The sequence below is a fragment of the Micropterus dolomieu genome, linkage group LG09, assembly GCF_021292245.1.
Source record: "Micropterus dolomieu isolate WLL.071019.BEF.003 ecotype Adirondacks linkage group LG09, ASM2129224v1, whole genome shotgun sequence".
Classification (NCBI taxonomy): Eukaryota; Metazoa; Chordata; class Actinopteri; order Centrarchiformes; family Centrarchidae; genus Micropterus; species Micropterus dolomieu.
In genome coordinates, this window is record NC_060158.1 from 27,081,742 (window position 1) to 27,094,566 (window position 12,825).

General features: G+C 38.1%; 1 protein-coding gene across 8 annotated transcripts in view; it reads right to left on the reverse strand.

The window, feature by feature from the left end:
• Positions 1-12,825, reverse strand: part of thrb (thyroid hormone receptor beta) — a 98,970-nt gene that overhangs the window by 73,934 nt on the left and 12,211 nt on the right. The window lies entirely within an intron of this gene.

Below are 12,825 nucleotides of genomic sequence, written 5' to 3' on the forward strand. Positions count from 1 at the left end.
CCATAGTCAGTGTATTACCTACAGTGGATGGGGGTACGCACACCCCCAGCTTGGAGAAGCGGACAGCAGTACCAGCACAGAAGCAAAGCAACCTACTGGTGTGGACGGTGTCAGCAGCACAACATATTTTAGCCACCTAAAATCTTTACGCACCACTCTTGGTAGACACATACTGTAGATTTGTGTGTCATCAGCAAAAGTAGTGATTAGGGATGTCCCGAGACATCATTTATCAAGACAAGATTTAAGTGGTGTGTGCTACAGAAAGCCCACTTCTCTTTGGACCCTTTATTTATTGAAACCCATTGGGTACATCGCCTGTTACACACCCCTTTGCCCGTACAGTACTTAGGCACAGCAGTGCTTTGAGCTAAATGCTTACCAATGCTACTAAATGACTAAATACTAAATGCATGCCAACATGCTCTCAATGATGTTTAGCACACAATGTACGCATGTTAGTGTTTGCTAATTAGCACTGATGGCAATGTCAATGATTATTGGTCATAAACCAAAGTATTGGACACATTTTACCTGATGATGGCGCTATATGGAAAGTTTAAAGCATGTTAAATGTTCACATATGTAGTGGTAGGGCATATATATATCATTTTATAAGCCATAAAACATACTGCTGATACTTCGAAGACCAGCTTGGACAGCAGAAGTAGATCAAAATCATTGTGAAAATGGATTACTCACATTTGTGTTGTCTCATTGAATTAAATCACTATAATGAGTATGAACTGTAAAAAGTGGGACAGTGAAAAGTATTTGTGCTACCAAGGCTTGAAGAAGATTAGGCTACCAAAGGAAGATTAGATTGTGTAGGCTACTTAATGTGTAATAAGCTCATCACTGCCCAGTCATCAGGGCACACTGGGCAAACTTTCCACTGATACAATATTATGCTGTCACTTTGTTGCCTCAGCCTGTATAAAAGATATTCTATTCATTTGGTTGGCATTATGTTTTTCAGCGCTGCAGTTATGGAAAACTGAATGTAAAGATTCAATGGAAAACACTAAACAAATCAGTACCTATGATTTGTTCTTCCCTTTTGTAATTGTGTATTTTAGAATTTTAAAGATTTTGGCTTTCCAAATTCTGGTTTGGTTTGGCACCACAAGGCTACTGTAAATAATTGCTTTTGTTTGTTGTTACTCAGGTCAAGTCAGGAAGTGGACCAAATTATATGGTCCGGAAAACAACGGCCATGTACAAGAGGAGGAGGACAAATAACAGGCTGAAACAATAAAAAGGTCAACACGATGCCAGACAAGACTACAGTTTTTACTTAAACATCTGTGCGCCAGCACCCTGCCTCTCTTTTATATTGGAAAAACACAAATTCTGGCTGCCACACTTTTATTTGTGTTTGTATGCTTTTCTGGGAACTGCTGCACAGTTTGCTCTCCTCACTGAACTTTAAATTTGTATGCTGCACAGTAACCTCTGTGATCAACAGCAGTGTTTTCCAAACCACAGGGGTCCCTCTTAGAGAAATGTCAAAGAACTTTTTCTTTTCAACCAAAATACAACACACATTAGTTCCAGGCTGTTTTGCCGAAATGGCAATTAAAAACAGTCAACCTTGAAGGCTAAGTAAGTTTAGAGTGCACAGCTGAACTTCCATATGCCATATGTGGCCACAGTCACACAATACTTTGAAACTCTGTTTGCAGTTAATTCATTATTAATATAAAGTAATATAAATTACTGCTTCATCAGTGTGTTTAATATTGAGTAAATAAATACATATGAAATTATCATTCTGAATTGTGATTACAGTTTTTCTTGACTGCTTGAACACATTTCTTGAAATGATGCCTCTTTTCCTCAAAACTCTAAACACAAATCCACCACTTCTCACCCAATTCCCCAAACGTCCTCTTTTCAGGTCAAAATGAAGCTCTCCCCTCAAAACCGTTCAATCTGGCTGAAAAAACAAACTTTGCCCTCAGACATAACACACAAGCCCTCAAACACACACACACACCCACACACACACACACCACAACACTGTCTTACACAGTGGTGAGATAAATTCTAAACAATACTACAAAAACCAGTTATAAGTAATGTTTCTTGTGATTCTCCCCCACAAAAACCTTTTCACATGATGAACACAACAAAAGAAATAACAAATGTATACATTTGTACATTTTTTATTCCTTAATGCACTGTACAGTACAACACACCAAACAACTCATTATTCTGCTACAGCATCTTATCTTTGGTCAGGGACAGGCCAGAGGTTCTCATGCTGCACCTCCTTCTGTACCTCCTCCTCCCTACTCCTGCTCTTCCTCCTATCCCATCTCCTCCTCCAACTCCTCACTTCCTACTCTCCATACTGCTCTTGAACTTCAATAAAACTTATTATTATGTTAAGTTATAAGTTAAGTTAAGTCTTAAGTTATTATGAATATAAAAACATTTAAATTACAATTCATAATAAGGGGGACACATTTTAATAATAATAATTTTAATTGTAATAAAAATGTATGTTTTTTTACATAATGTCTTATTTATCTATTTAATATTCCACATTGCAGATGTTTGTTGTGGTGAAGACATCCTGTGCATTGCATTTCTTTCAGTTATGGAGTAACAGTGCATGCATTTCTGTGTTATCTGAAATATCACATCTATCTCATCCATCTACGCTCAATCTTTTGAGGATCTACAGAAAGCCAAGTGCACAAAAGCATTAATGGAAATTCAGTATATTAAGATTTGTATCTGAGTGTAGAGCCACATGCAAAAAAAAAAAAACAAGTTCAAAGCTTTTCTAACACATACCCAGCAAGCCAGTAAATCTTCCAAGTTTTACTGGCTTTTACTGGTTCCAAATGTTTGCATTTTAAACCAAAACATATTGTGATTAATTCTGATTTTCATTTTTGACACCAAAGCCGATTTCAACACAGGGTTTAGTTACAATAAATCTACAATACAATTAGGAAAGGCTAAGGTACAAGGCAAAATCTGTTTTAGTCTCAATTCAACATTAAGAGCAGTGGGAGCTCTGTGGCAGAAGCACCAAAGCCTTTTGTTTATTTCTTAGCCATTTCCTCCAAATCAGGCTGAATCATCTGATTACTTAGATGTCTGTAAATTGAATTAGCCTAATGTGCCTGCTCTGAAAATCCCACTGAGAAGACACAAAACTAGGATTTTCTCCTTCCAACAATGCGAGCAGTCCCCATGTCTCATCCTTTCACAACAAAGGTGCTGTCTTTTAAATCCACTTTCAAGCTTTCTATGAACTGCCATTACAACCTGAATGCACACTTCCTCTGAAGCTCTGCTGAAACAAATGGGGTTTTCTTAAATGTTTTATTTTCCATTAAGCTCCAGAGTTCTTCAAAATCTTTTTAAGTTCTAAAAAAACCTAATTACGCCACAGCGTCTACTTCATCTATTTGATGAAGTAAATAAAATCTGCAAAGTAACCACTCACTCAGAATTCAGTGTTTTGCAGGATTCCTCTTTCTTTGCTCTTCAAATGATTTTAACATGAACAGACAAACACATACACACACATGCAGTCATGTACTAGAGACCGACATACGGTATAGGGAACAAGAAAAGAAAAAAGAAGTGACACAGGAAGAGAAAGCAGAATGACAGGGTTGAGACAAGTATACCTCCTGGCAAAAAAAAAAAAACAGAATGCAAGGAAGATTGGCCAACCTGTGTTCTTCTGCACAATCATACATACAGGTCCATACGAGTCTATAACGCCAGAAGACAGTAAGTCACATTGTGTAGTATCGAGAGCACAGTCTGACAGCTTCCTGTCTGCCTAGCTATCTGTTTTACTTCCTTCTGTCTAAGTGTCTGGCTTTGTGATATGCTGAGCAAAGACGAGAGGAGGGTGCAGAAGTGTGACTTAAAACAACATTCAGTCAAAAAGAAGCATGACCCCTTTTTCTGGTGTTGATTAGATAGATATTTTTTGCCATTCAGCACACAGCGGTTCATAAAGGGAAGCAAAAGCATTTCTGCAGAAATCTTAGAAGCTAGGTATGTCTTATAGTTTGTATATAAAAAAAGTTGTTTGCAATTTGAAATTATTTGAACGTTGGAAGATCAGATAGATAAATAGATAGTGCTTTATTAAACCATGTTGATGGGACTTTCTGAGCCTTAGTTGTATCAAATAAATAATCATAATTGGAATGGAAATTGGAAACCTAAAGAATTCCAGTCCTACAGATTAGCTTTTTCTGGATGGTCACTGCTTTATCGTCAATCACTAGCATGCCTTCTTTAAGCTTGCTTTTTCAAAAGAAGATTTATTGCAGGTAAGGTTTATTTATAATTAATCTGATATCAAAAACTGATTTGATCTCTATATGTATTTAACTGGCTTATCAAAAGCAGTGGAAAATGTGAAATGTTCACCAATGTATCGCTGTCCATGCTAATATAACTCTTCCAATTTTTTTCTAACCTTCTCAACAGCCCTTCCGTAGGTCCAGAGGACAACTGTAATGTAGGCCGACTTTAAATGCATCTAATAAAAAAAACCTCCTGATGTTGAGCAATGCTGGCACAAAGCCTTGAAATGCAGTTTGTGGGATATTTCTCTGCCCTAACAATTCTTTTACGATACAGCCACTTAGTCTTTTGTGTCTGGAGTCTGTTTTGAAAGAGGAGGTTTAAGTGAATTAAAATAAGAATGACATTAATGAGCATTGCCAAAACAAACAGGGCGGAATTCTTTAAGATTTCTTTTCCCATTGCATCATGTTGCCACCCAAGCATGACTGCCAGACGTTCAAGGCACCTGTAGACACCTTTTGTTGAAGAACAGAGGACAAGCCACCAAACAATGTGATCCTCCTCCGCTTTTATTAGGGGAGTATCCAGGGCTTTTTCCATGACCTGCAGTCAGGCCAGTACAAATGCTTGAAGTAATAAAACATACCAGAAGTAACATCTTGATTTTTTTTATATAGGGGATACTGTCAGCAACTTGGCTCCTTAAAAGGGCCAACTGCTGTGTGGTGCGGTGAATGTTTTATCCTCCTCTTGCCTTGTTTCAACTTTAGATCTCTGGCTTTTTACCACCGTTAGAACAAAACATTGTTCATTTAACTGAAACTCTCCATCAAATTCTTTCCTACAGTGATTCAAACCTTGCAGCTAAACAAAAATGTTTTCAAGTGCCAAGCATCTGACCTCCACCTCCAACCTGAATTTAAATCACCCAAGTTTGGCTTTTTAAAAGATTCAGAAACATTTCTTATTTAAAGCTCTATTTTTTTCCCCTCAGAGGAACAAGACATCAATAACATTTTTATGACACACATATTAGCAAACGATCACCTGCCTTTGACGGAACGAAAAACGTGGAACTCGGAAATTTGGAAGTTGCTGCTCCTTGTTGCTGCTTCTGTAAGGTGCACACAACGGAAACGTCTGGTTCTCCCTGTTTAGCACAGACAGGCGGCTATTGAGTGAGTGACTGCTGCTACTAAACTTTTACATGATCAATTAAGTCAACGCGTAACTCACGTTAATAATTCGTTAATGATGACTCGGTAGCGCTTAGCTAGCGTCCGCTCCTCATTCTTCAAATGACAGCTACGTGACAGGCGCCAGTAGGTGACGGTGAAAACGAGCGGAGCAGAGGAAAACATGAGCGCTACGTTTCAGTCTGGCTGTAAATGTACCGTGTAGGTCACAGCGTGCCCGTTTATTAAAGTCTGTCTGTTGTTTTCCCAACTACTAGTGCTACTAGTTAGCGCTAGCAAACCTCTCCTCTTCAGACTGCGGTCTGGAAGCTGAGCAGGATGTTATTTGGCTGCTGTAAAGTTGGTTTGTTGTCATTCATCCACATATCTAGTACACAAATTCTCAAGGCCCATGGTGTACCAGATTACTATAATCAACTTACAAGACACAAACATGTAACTACACTATGCGAGACAAAAAAAGGAACAGATATATTACGGTGGAGAGAACGTGGTTTGGCTGGAGCATTGTAAAGTGTGTAGTTCAACATGTATCTGACTCTATACTAATAACAGCAGCCTCAAATAAAAATAGCAACAGCAGAGGTCTGTAATAACACTGTAATAATGTAATAATGCTGTGAGTGAGAAAAAAACATCTGTATCCTGTCCGTTTTACAATTGCATCGTAGCCTCATAATCGTAATGAGGTACCTAGAAATTCCCACCCTTGAGGTGATACATCGTGACGCATCGAGGAATCGAATCGAATTGTTGACCTGATAATTGTAATCGAATGGAATCGTGAGACCAGTGAAGAAGCACACCCCTGCAGCACACACAGACATTAGCATTCAAAGGAGTAGTGTTTTTGGCCACCAGATTCATCAGCACTGTTTAAGCTCTGTTTTGGTCTCCAGCAAAAGTACCCACCTCTTTAGCTGCTAAATGCGGCACCATGTTCATCACCTAGTTGCTACAGTGGATTTATCAGAGCTGGTTTTCCCTGCTGCTGGAAAAGAGGTTAAACTTTAAAAACAAAAGCATGAGCTAAAACAGGCTAAAAAGCTCCGCAGAGCTGTGGGGAACTGCAGAGCTGAGGGATTACTCCCTGTGGGTTTGTCACTACAAACAACACCTTACACAGTCATTTGAGCCATTGTTATCATAAAAATATTGATTAGGTTAACTTTAGCTTTAACTACATAAGGCTAGCCCCTTGGCTAAAATTTGCTTATACTCCACAGACCAGGCCACAGACATTAACGCTAGCCTTAACTTAATGTTGTTTGTGCAGCCTGCAGTTTCATCAAAATGAGCGTCAACTTTCACATTACGCATAATTAAAAATATTGATTAGAGCAGCTTTACAGTTTTGGTATTATTTAACTGCTTAATTGTGAAGTTAAAAATTCCAAGAGAAGAAGTCCCAGTGTAGGTCTGCTTTAGTAAACACTGTTAATTTATAGTTTCATTTCTTGCCCTCGCTTGGCCGTTCTCTCTTAAATCACTCTTTTTGACGTATGGGGAAGTCAGTTACATAGCTCTTCAATGTTACACAACAACAACATTACAGATGTTTCATGACTTTTTGACTCAAATTTCAACATTAGGTTTGAAAGGCAGACTTACAGTTTGTCTCTAAATCTAATCGGCATCTTGCGTAATGAAGTGCATTTATACATGCAGACAGTTCCATATTGCTAAGTCAGAAATGTGTAAATATTAGCATTGGGGTTGGGTGCAAAATTATATTCTTAACCTTGGAAAAAGTAGCAAGAACCATGTTTCAGCTGCATCTCACTGTCTTCATCTCCATCTCCACCAAGCGGACCCTGAGTTAGGACTGCATTGTCTATGCAAATGACTATTAAAAATTATTGGTCTGATTACACAATACCATTTGGCTGAACATCCACTACACCTAGGAAACACCTTTCTTACTGTGGAGCATGGTGGCAATATCATGCTTTGGGTATGGACTCAGGACTGAGTATAAGACTGGTGCCAAATACAGAGAGATCCTGTAAGAAAGCCTGCCGCAGAGCGCACACAGCCTCAGACAGGAAGAGCACAAGTGGGCGAGGCACCATGCCAAGGCAAAGCTGGAGTGGCTTCAAGTTTGAGAGTCCTTGAATGACCCAGCCAAAGTTTGAACCTGTGCTCCAAAACAGACTGCAGAGTGAGCCGACGATCACAGTTAACCAAAATGCCCTCTCAAGTCGGAGAAAACTTTAGGTGATCTGCTCAAAGTGAGTGTCAAGAACACTTTTAGCTTCTGAAAAGACCAACTGTATCGTATTTCAGCTAAACCTTTCGAAACCTGCTTTCTCATTTTAGGGTAGTGTCTTTACTGATAAAATATTGCCTAGTCAATTTTAACTTTACTGAACAGCTAAGAAAAAAAATGAAGGTTGTAAAAACCAACAGGAGCGTAGTCCTTTTTGGCATTTCTCTGAGGCCCTTATCGTTGGAGAGAGGTTCAGTAACTGGCTCAAGGACACAGCAGCAGGATTCAAAGTGACTGTTGCTGGGGTACAGCTTGAAGGCCAGGGTACTGCATGATTCTATCACTGACAAAGTCCTTCTGGTTGACTTCTGACCTCTGAAACACACTCCCAAAACTAATGATAATAAATACTTGTAGGTATTCCAATGTTATTGCAGCTATATCACTTCTATACCAGTTCTACGGTGTTGTGAGTTTTATTAAAATACCTTACAGAATGTTTTCCATTTACCCTTATGAGTGTCTACACTACACATTAACTAGTCAGGGTCAAGGGAAATTTTAAAGAATGTAGTGTTGACCCATTTGAACCAAAGTGAAGATGTATTCACTAAGCTTATTATTATTAAGCTTTTAAAGGCCTAACAGCACAGAATGTGAATGAATGAATCATGTGAATGATCCTAATGTTACATTACACCGTATTCAGATTACGGTTTGCTATGTGGGCAGGCTCTTCTTCTCCTTCTACAAAAAATGACGATCTATATATGCTGAAATTAAAGCCAATGTCTGCCACCACTAATAAACAGAACACATTTCATTGATGCTCCTGTCTTCCATTATCAGATGATGAAGGAAAATTAGGCAGAAATGTACATGTTCTCCAATAGATATCACCACTAGGGGTGGGAATCACCAGAGGCCCCACGATAAGATATTATCACTATATTTATGTTGCGATTGGATTATATAGCTATTTTAAATATATTGAGATATATTGCAATTTAATACATTTTTCCAACTTCCAATTAGGTCCCTGAAGTCACACTTTGTCAACATCTGTTTATCTAAAGAGAGACATTTCTCTGTTTGTTCATATCACTTTTTCAGTCCTCTATATGGTCCTGTTAAGTTTTGTAGTGGACTAAAAAAGCAATAGATTTTATTATTCTAGTACCCAAAAGTTAAAACTCCCATCTGCAATTTATATACTAAAATATCGATACTTGGCGTCCGTGTATCGATACAGTATTGCCAAGGCAAATATCACGATACTATGCTGTATCGATTTTTCCCCCACCCCTAATCACCACCACAACACTAGACGGATTTATAGTACACAATCAGGCCGCATCATGCCACTGTGTTTTTAAATTCATACAGTCTTTCATTTACTTAGCAATGATGGGAGAGACATTATTTAATAACTAAATTATGAGACTATTCCATGTGTTTGCTGTATTTATGTTGTTTCATTCACTGTGCTTCATGTTTGCTTCACAATTTACCGGCATTAGAAATTTGTAGGAGAAAACACAGAAGGACTCTGTCTCTGTACTTGTCTTGTTAGATGATGTTAGTGCTGCATTTGACACCACTGACCATCACATCCTATTACAGAGACAGGAACATTTAATTGGCATTAAGGGAACCACTCTAAGCTGGTTTAAGTCCTGTTTATCAGATCTGTCTCAGCTTGATCCAATCATATTCACCTTATGGTTCATTTAGACAATATTATCTGGAAACACTCCAGAAACAATTATAGCTATGGCCATCCTGAGTCTTGGTTCTGCTCAAAATTTCCACCTCCAAAAAGGAACCTTTTCCTTGCCTGTGTCCCCAAGTGCTTGCTCATTGTGGGAATTGTTGGGTCTCTACAAAAAGGTCCAGACCTACTCTATGAAATGCCTCTTTGGCATGTAGTTACATTTTTGAATAGGCACATCAGTGTTTCCCACAGAATAACAGCGTAACTGAGTTTTCTAACATTAACTTAGCTCTCCTTATTAGCTAGACTCCTTACATGCTTGCTAATAACTTATTGAAGCTGGGTCTCCAACATTCACAGCGTGCAGCTGTGTTTATGAGGGAGAGGGAGAGAGAGACAGAGGGACGACCGAGAGGATGCGCTGCACGAACATGCTACAGCGCTCTGCAATAAAATATAATTTTAAATAGGCCTAGTAAAAGAAAAATCGAAAATCAATCTGATTAATCTGAAATAAATGAATGTATGGGAAACACTGCGCATGTCTGCAGCTTTGGAGACCACGCATTTAGCCAACCTAGGTATGGTGTAAGCCCTAACACAGAATGAAGCTTATAACTAAGCGGTAATAATACAAAAACAATGTCAAAAACCTGGATAATGTTAGAGTCACATAGGGCCGCAACTAGGGCTGTGTGATATGGCAAAATTCATATCCCAATATAGGTCATTTTTAACTATAGGGCTATAATTGTCCTTTTTATTGTTTTTTTTTTTTATCTAAAATTTTTTTTTAAATTTGTCTATTAATATAAGATACACAGACACACACACACATTTACTGTTTAATTTACTTTATATTTTAATATTTTTAATATATATTTTATTTATTATTTATTTTTTTATAGTGATTAATGAACTGTATAAAATGAATTGTTGTTTTGTAATTTATTTCTAGCTTTGGCAATATTGTTGTTTTACATTCATGCCAATAAATAAAATAAAATCATGCATTATAGAAATTGGGGGGGGGGATTCAATGAAATATGGCATTTCCAACTGTAACTCAGGATATTTCTCTGCAATATAAAGTTGTGGTAAGTGAGAACTTAGAAGGGAGAAATCCATCACCATGACAAATACCATGATAGAGTACGACACAGCAAGTACCTGACTAACACATATCACGGCTGCCACTGCTGGATACTGTTGTGTGGCTCGTCCAGTGCAATTTCTTCTCTGCAACACTGGCACATGTGGAAGAAAGGTCCGGGGTGAAGTTAGGTTCAAGTTGGATATTAGTTTCACGTTGGACATTGGAAAGATGCCGAATTCCAACGTAAAGCTAATCTCATCGCAGTGCAAAGCGGCGTTCCCTCACCAAAAATCGTCATATCGCACAGCCCTAGCTGCAACTAATGATTATTTTCAGTGTCTGAATTAAAAGACAATTAAATTTTAAAATCGTGAAAAATCCCCAATACAGTTTCTCACAGTCCAAGATGATGTCTTCAAATGTCTTGTTTTGTCTGACTAACAAAAGCCCAACATCAGAGAAGCTGGAACCAGATAATGGGAATGTTTTTCATTGATAAATGCTTACAAGAATAAATGATCAAAATTATAATAATGAAATAATAATAATAGTAATAATGGATTATATTTGTATACTGCTTTATCTTAGACACCCAAAGCGTTTCAGAGTGAGGGGGGACAACTACTCTCAACCACCACCAATGTGTAGCACCCACCAGGGTGATGCCAAAATATTTTTCTGTCGATCGGCTAATTGCCGATCATTTCAGCTCTAGAGTCATGTATACAAAGAGATTAACACTCAGTTGTCTCTATGTTCCATGAAAATTGCAAAACCTGGATACAAGTGTGCATGTAAATGAGAGTTAATAAGTATGTAGATCATCAGCCCAATTCATTGGTACATATACAACATATTTTGATGAAATCAATATTATTTGTGACAAACTTTAATATTATCCTATTATAAAAAATATCATATATTGGGGTATATACTATATGGCACAATATGCTGTGTCAAACATCTTGTGAAATGTCACTATCCTGGTCAAAAACTACCACAACAATTTCAAATCAGAATCACAAACTGACTATGTGGACTTACTATTGTTTGAAAAAGCCAGGATAATAGAGTTGATAAAAAGCATTTGTACGAAATTGTTAAAGCCACTGCCAATTTTAACACCAAATCTTTTCACAGCTTAAGTCATGCAATGTCAAAGTGCTTGGTTCTTTGACCACAAACCCACAGGTACATGCACTATTAGTTTTTATGATGCTGTTTTGTGTTAGCTTAATGAGCGTACTCAGCCAAAGACCCATTATTTCTGAGCACATGTGGGCAAAACTGATACTGACCAATCAACGCTATGAGAGAGTTTTACAGTGGAGAGCAAAAGAAAGAATGGATGACATGGGATGTAATGCTGGTTGGACTAAAGCAAGTCATTATCAGTGTTTGGGTTGAATTTTTCCTTTCGGTGATCCTCACGCCTTCAACAAGATGTTAGCTCTGCATCACGTCAAGTAAAGTCAACTTCAATGTCATTCTTCCGCAACAGTTCAGTACAGCTGAATGAAATGTTGTTTCGTACGGACCAAGGTGCATAAACAATGTAAGATTAGGCAACAACAAATCACAACAAATCACCCAATACAAACAATCCAATACGCAGTAAACAGTAACAATACGGAGTGAGCAGAGAATAATGCAAATAGTCACTAGACAGATCGACAGTAGATAAAATGCAATAGACAGGAGGTAGAGATGTTTGACAAGAGCAGAAATCAAATTATATACAATACAAAATACAAAACGGCAGTGTACAAAGCCTTTAAATGTAAAATACCAATGAAATATCTCGGAAAGCAACAGTGAAGTCAGTGAAAGAAACCCCACACTACAGGATAAACTCTCACTACTGACAGAGGACATGTTGTGATTTAAAAAGTTAGAATTGTGTCACATTTCACACCATGATTGCTGATGTGGAATACATACAAGACCGATTGTTTTAATGATTTAGAGACTCCTACAGTATCACCCAACTCTTGTATGCATGCCATGTGAGCAGTTGTTTCTGACAGCTGCAGAGTACAGTATGTGCAGCCAGCTGAACGTTACACCACCCGCCACAATTTGTCAAGAAGTCAGCCTCATAGTCACTATCACAGTTTTCCACAGCCAAGGAGCAGGATGCCGGGGAAATACTTTCTTGTTGACATACAGTTTGTGTAGGTCAAAATGGTCCAGAGAGTATCTGACAAATTATGTCAGCAGTAAACACAAAAGCATATTTTTATCCATGTTGCACTTATTAAACTCTGCACTCTAGTTTCAGAAGGGTCGAGAGGTCTATCTGTATGTCAGGGTTTCT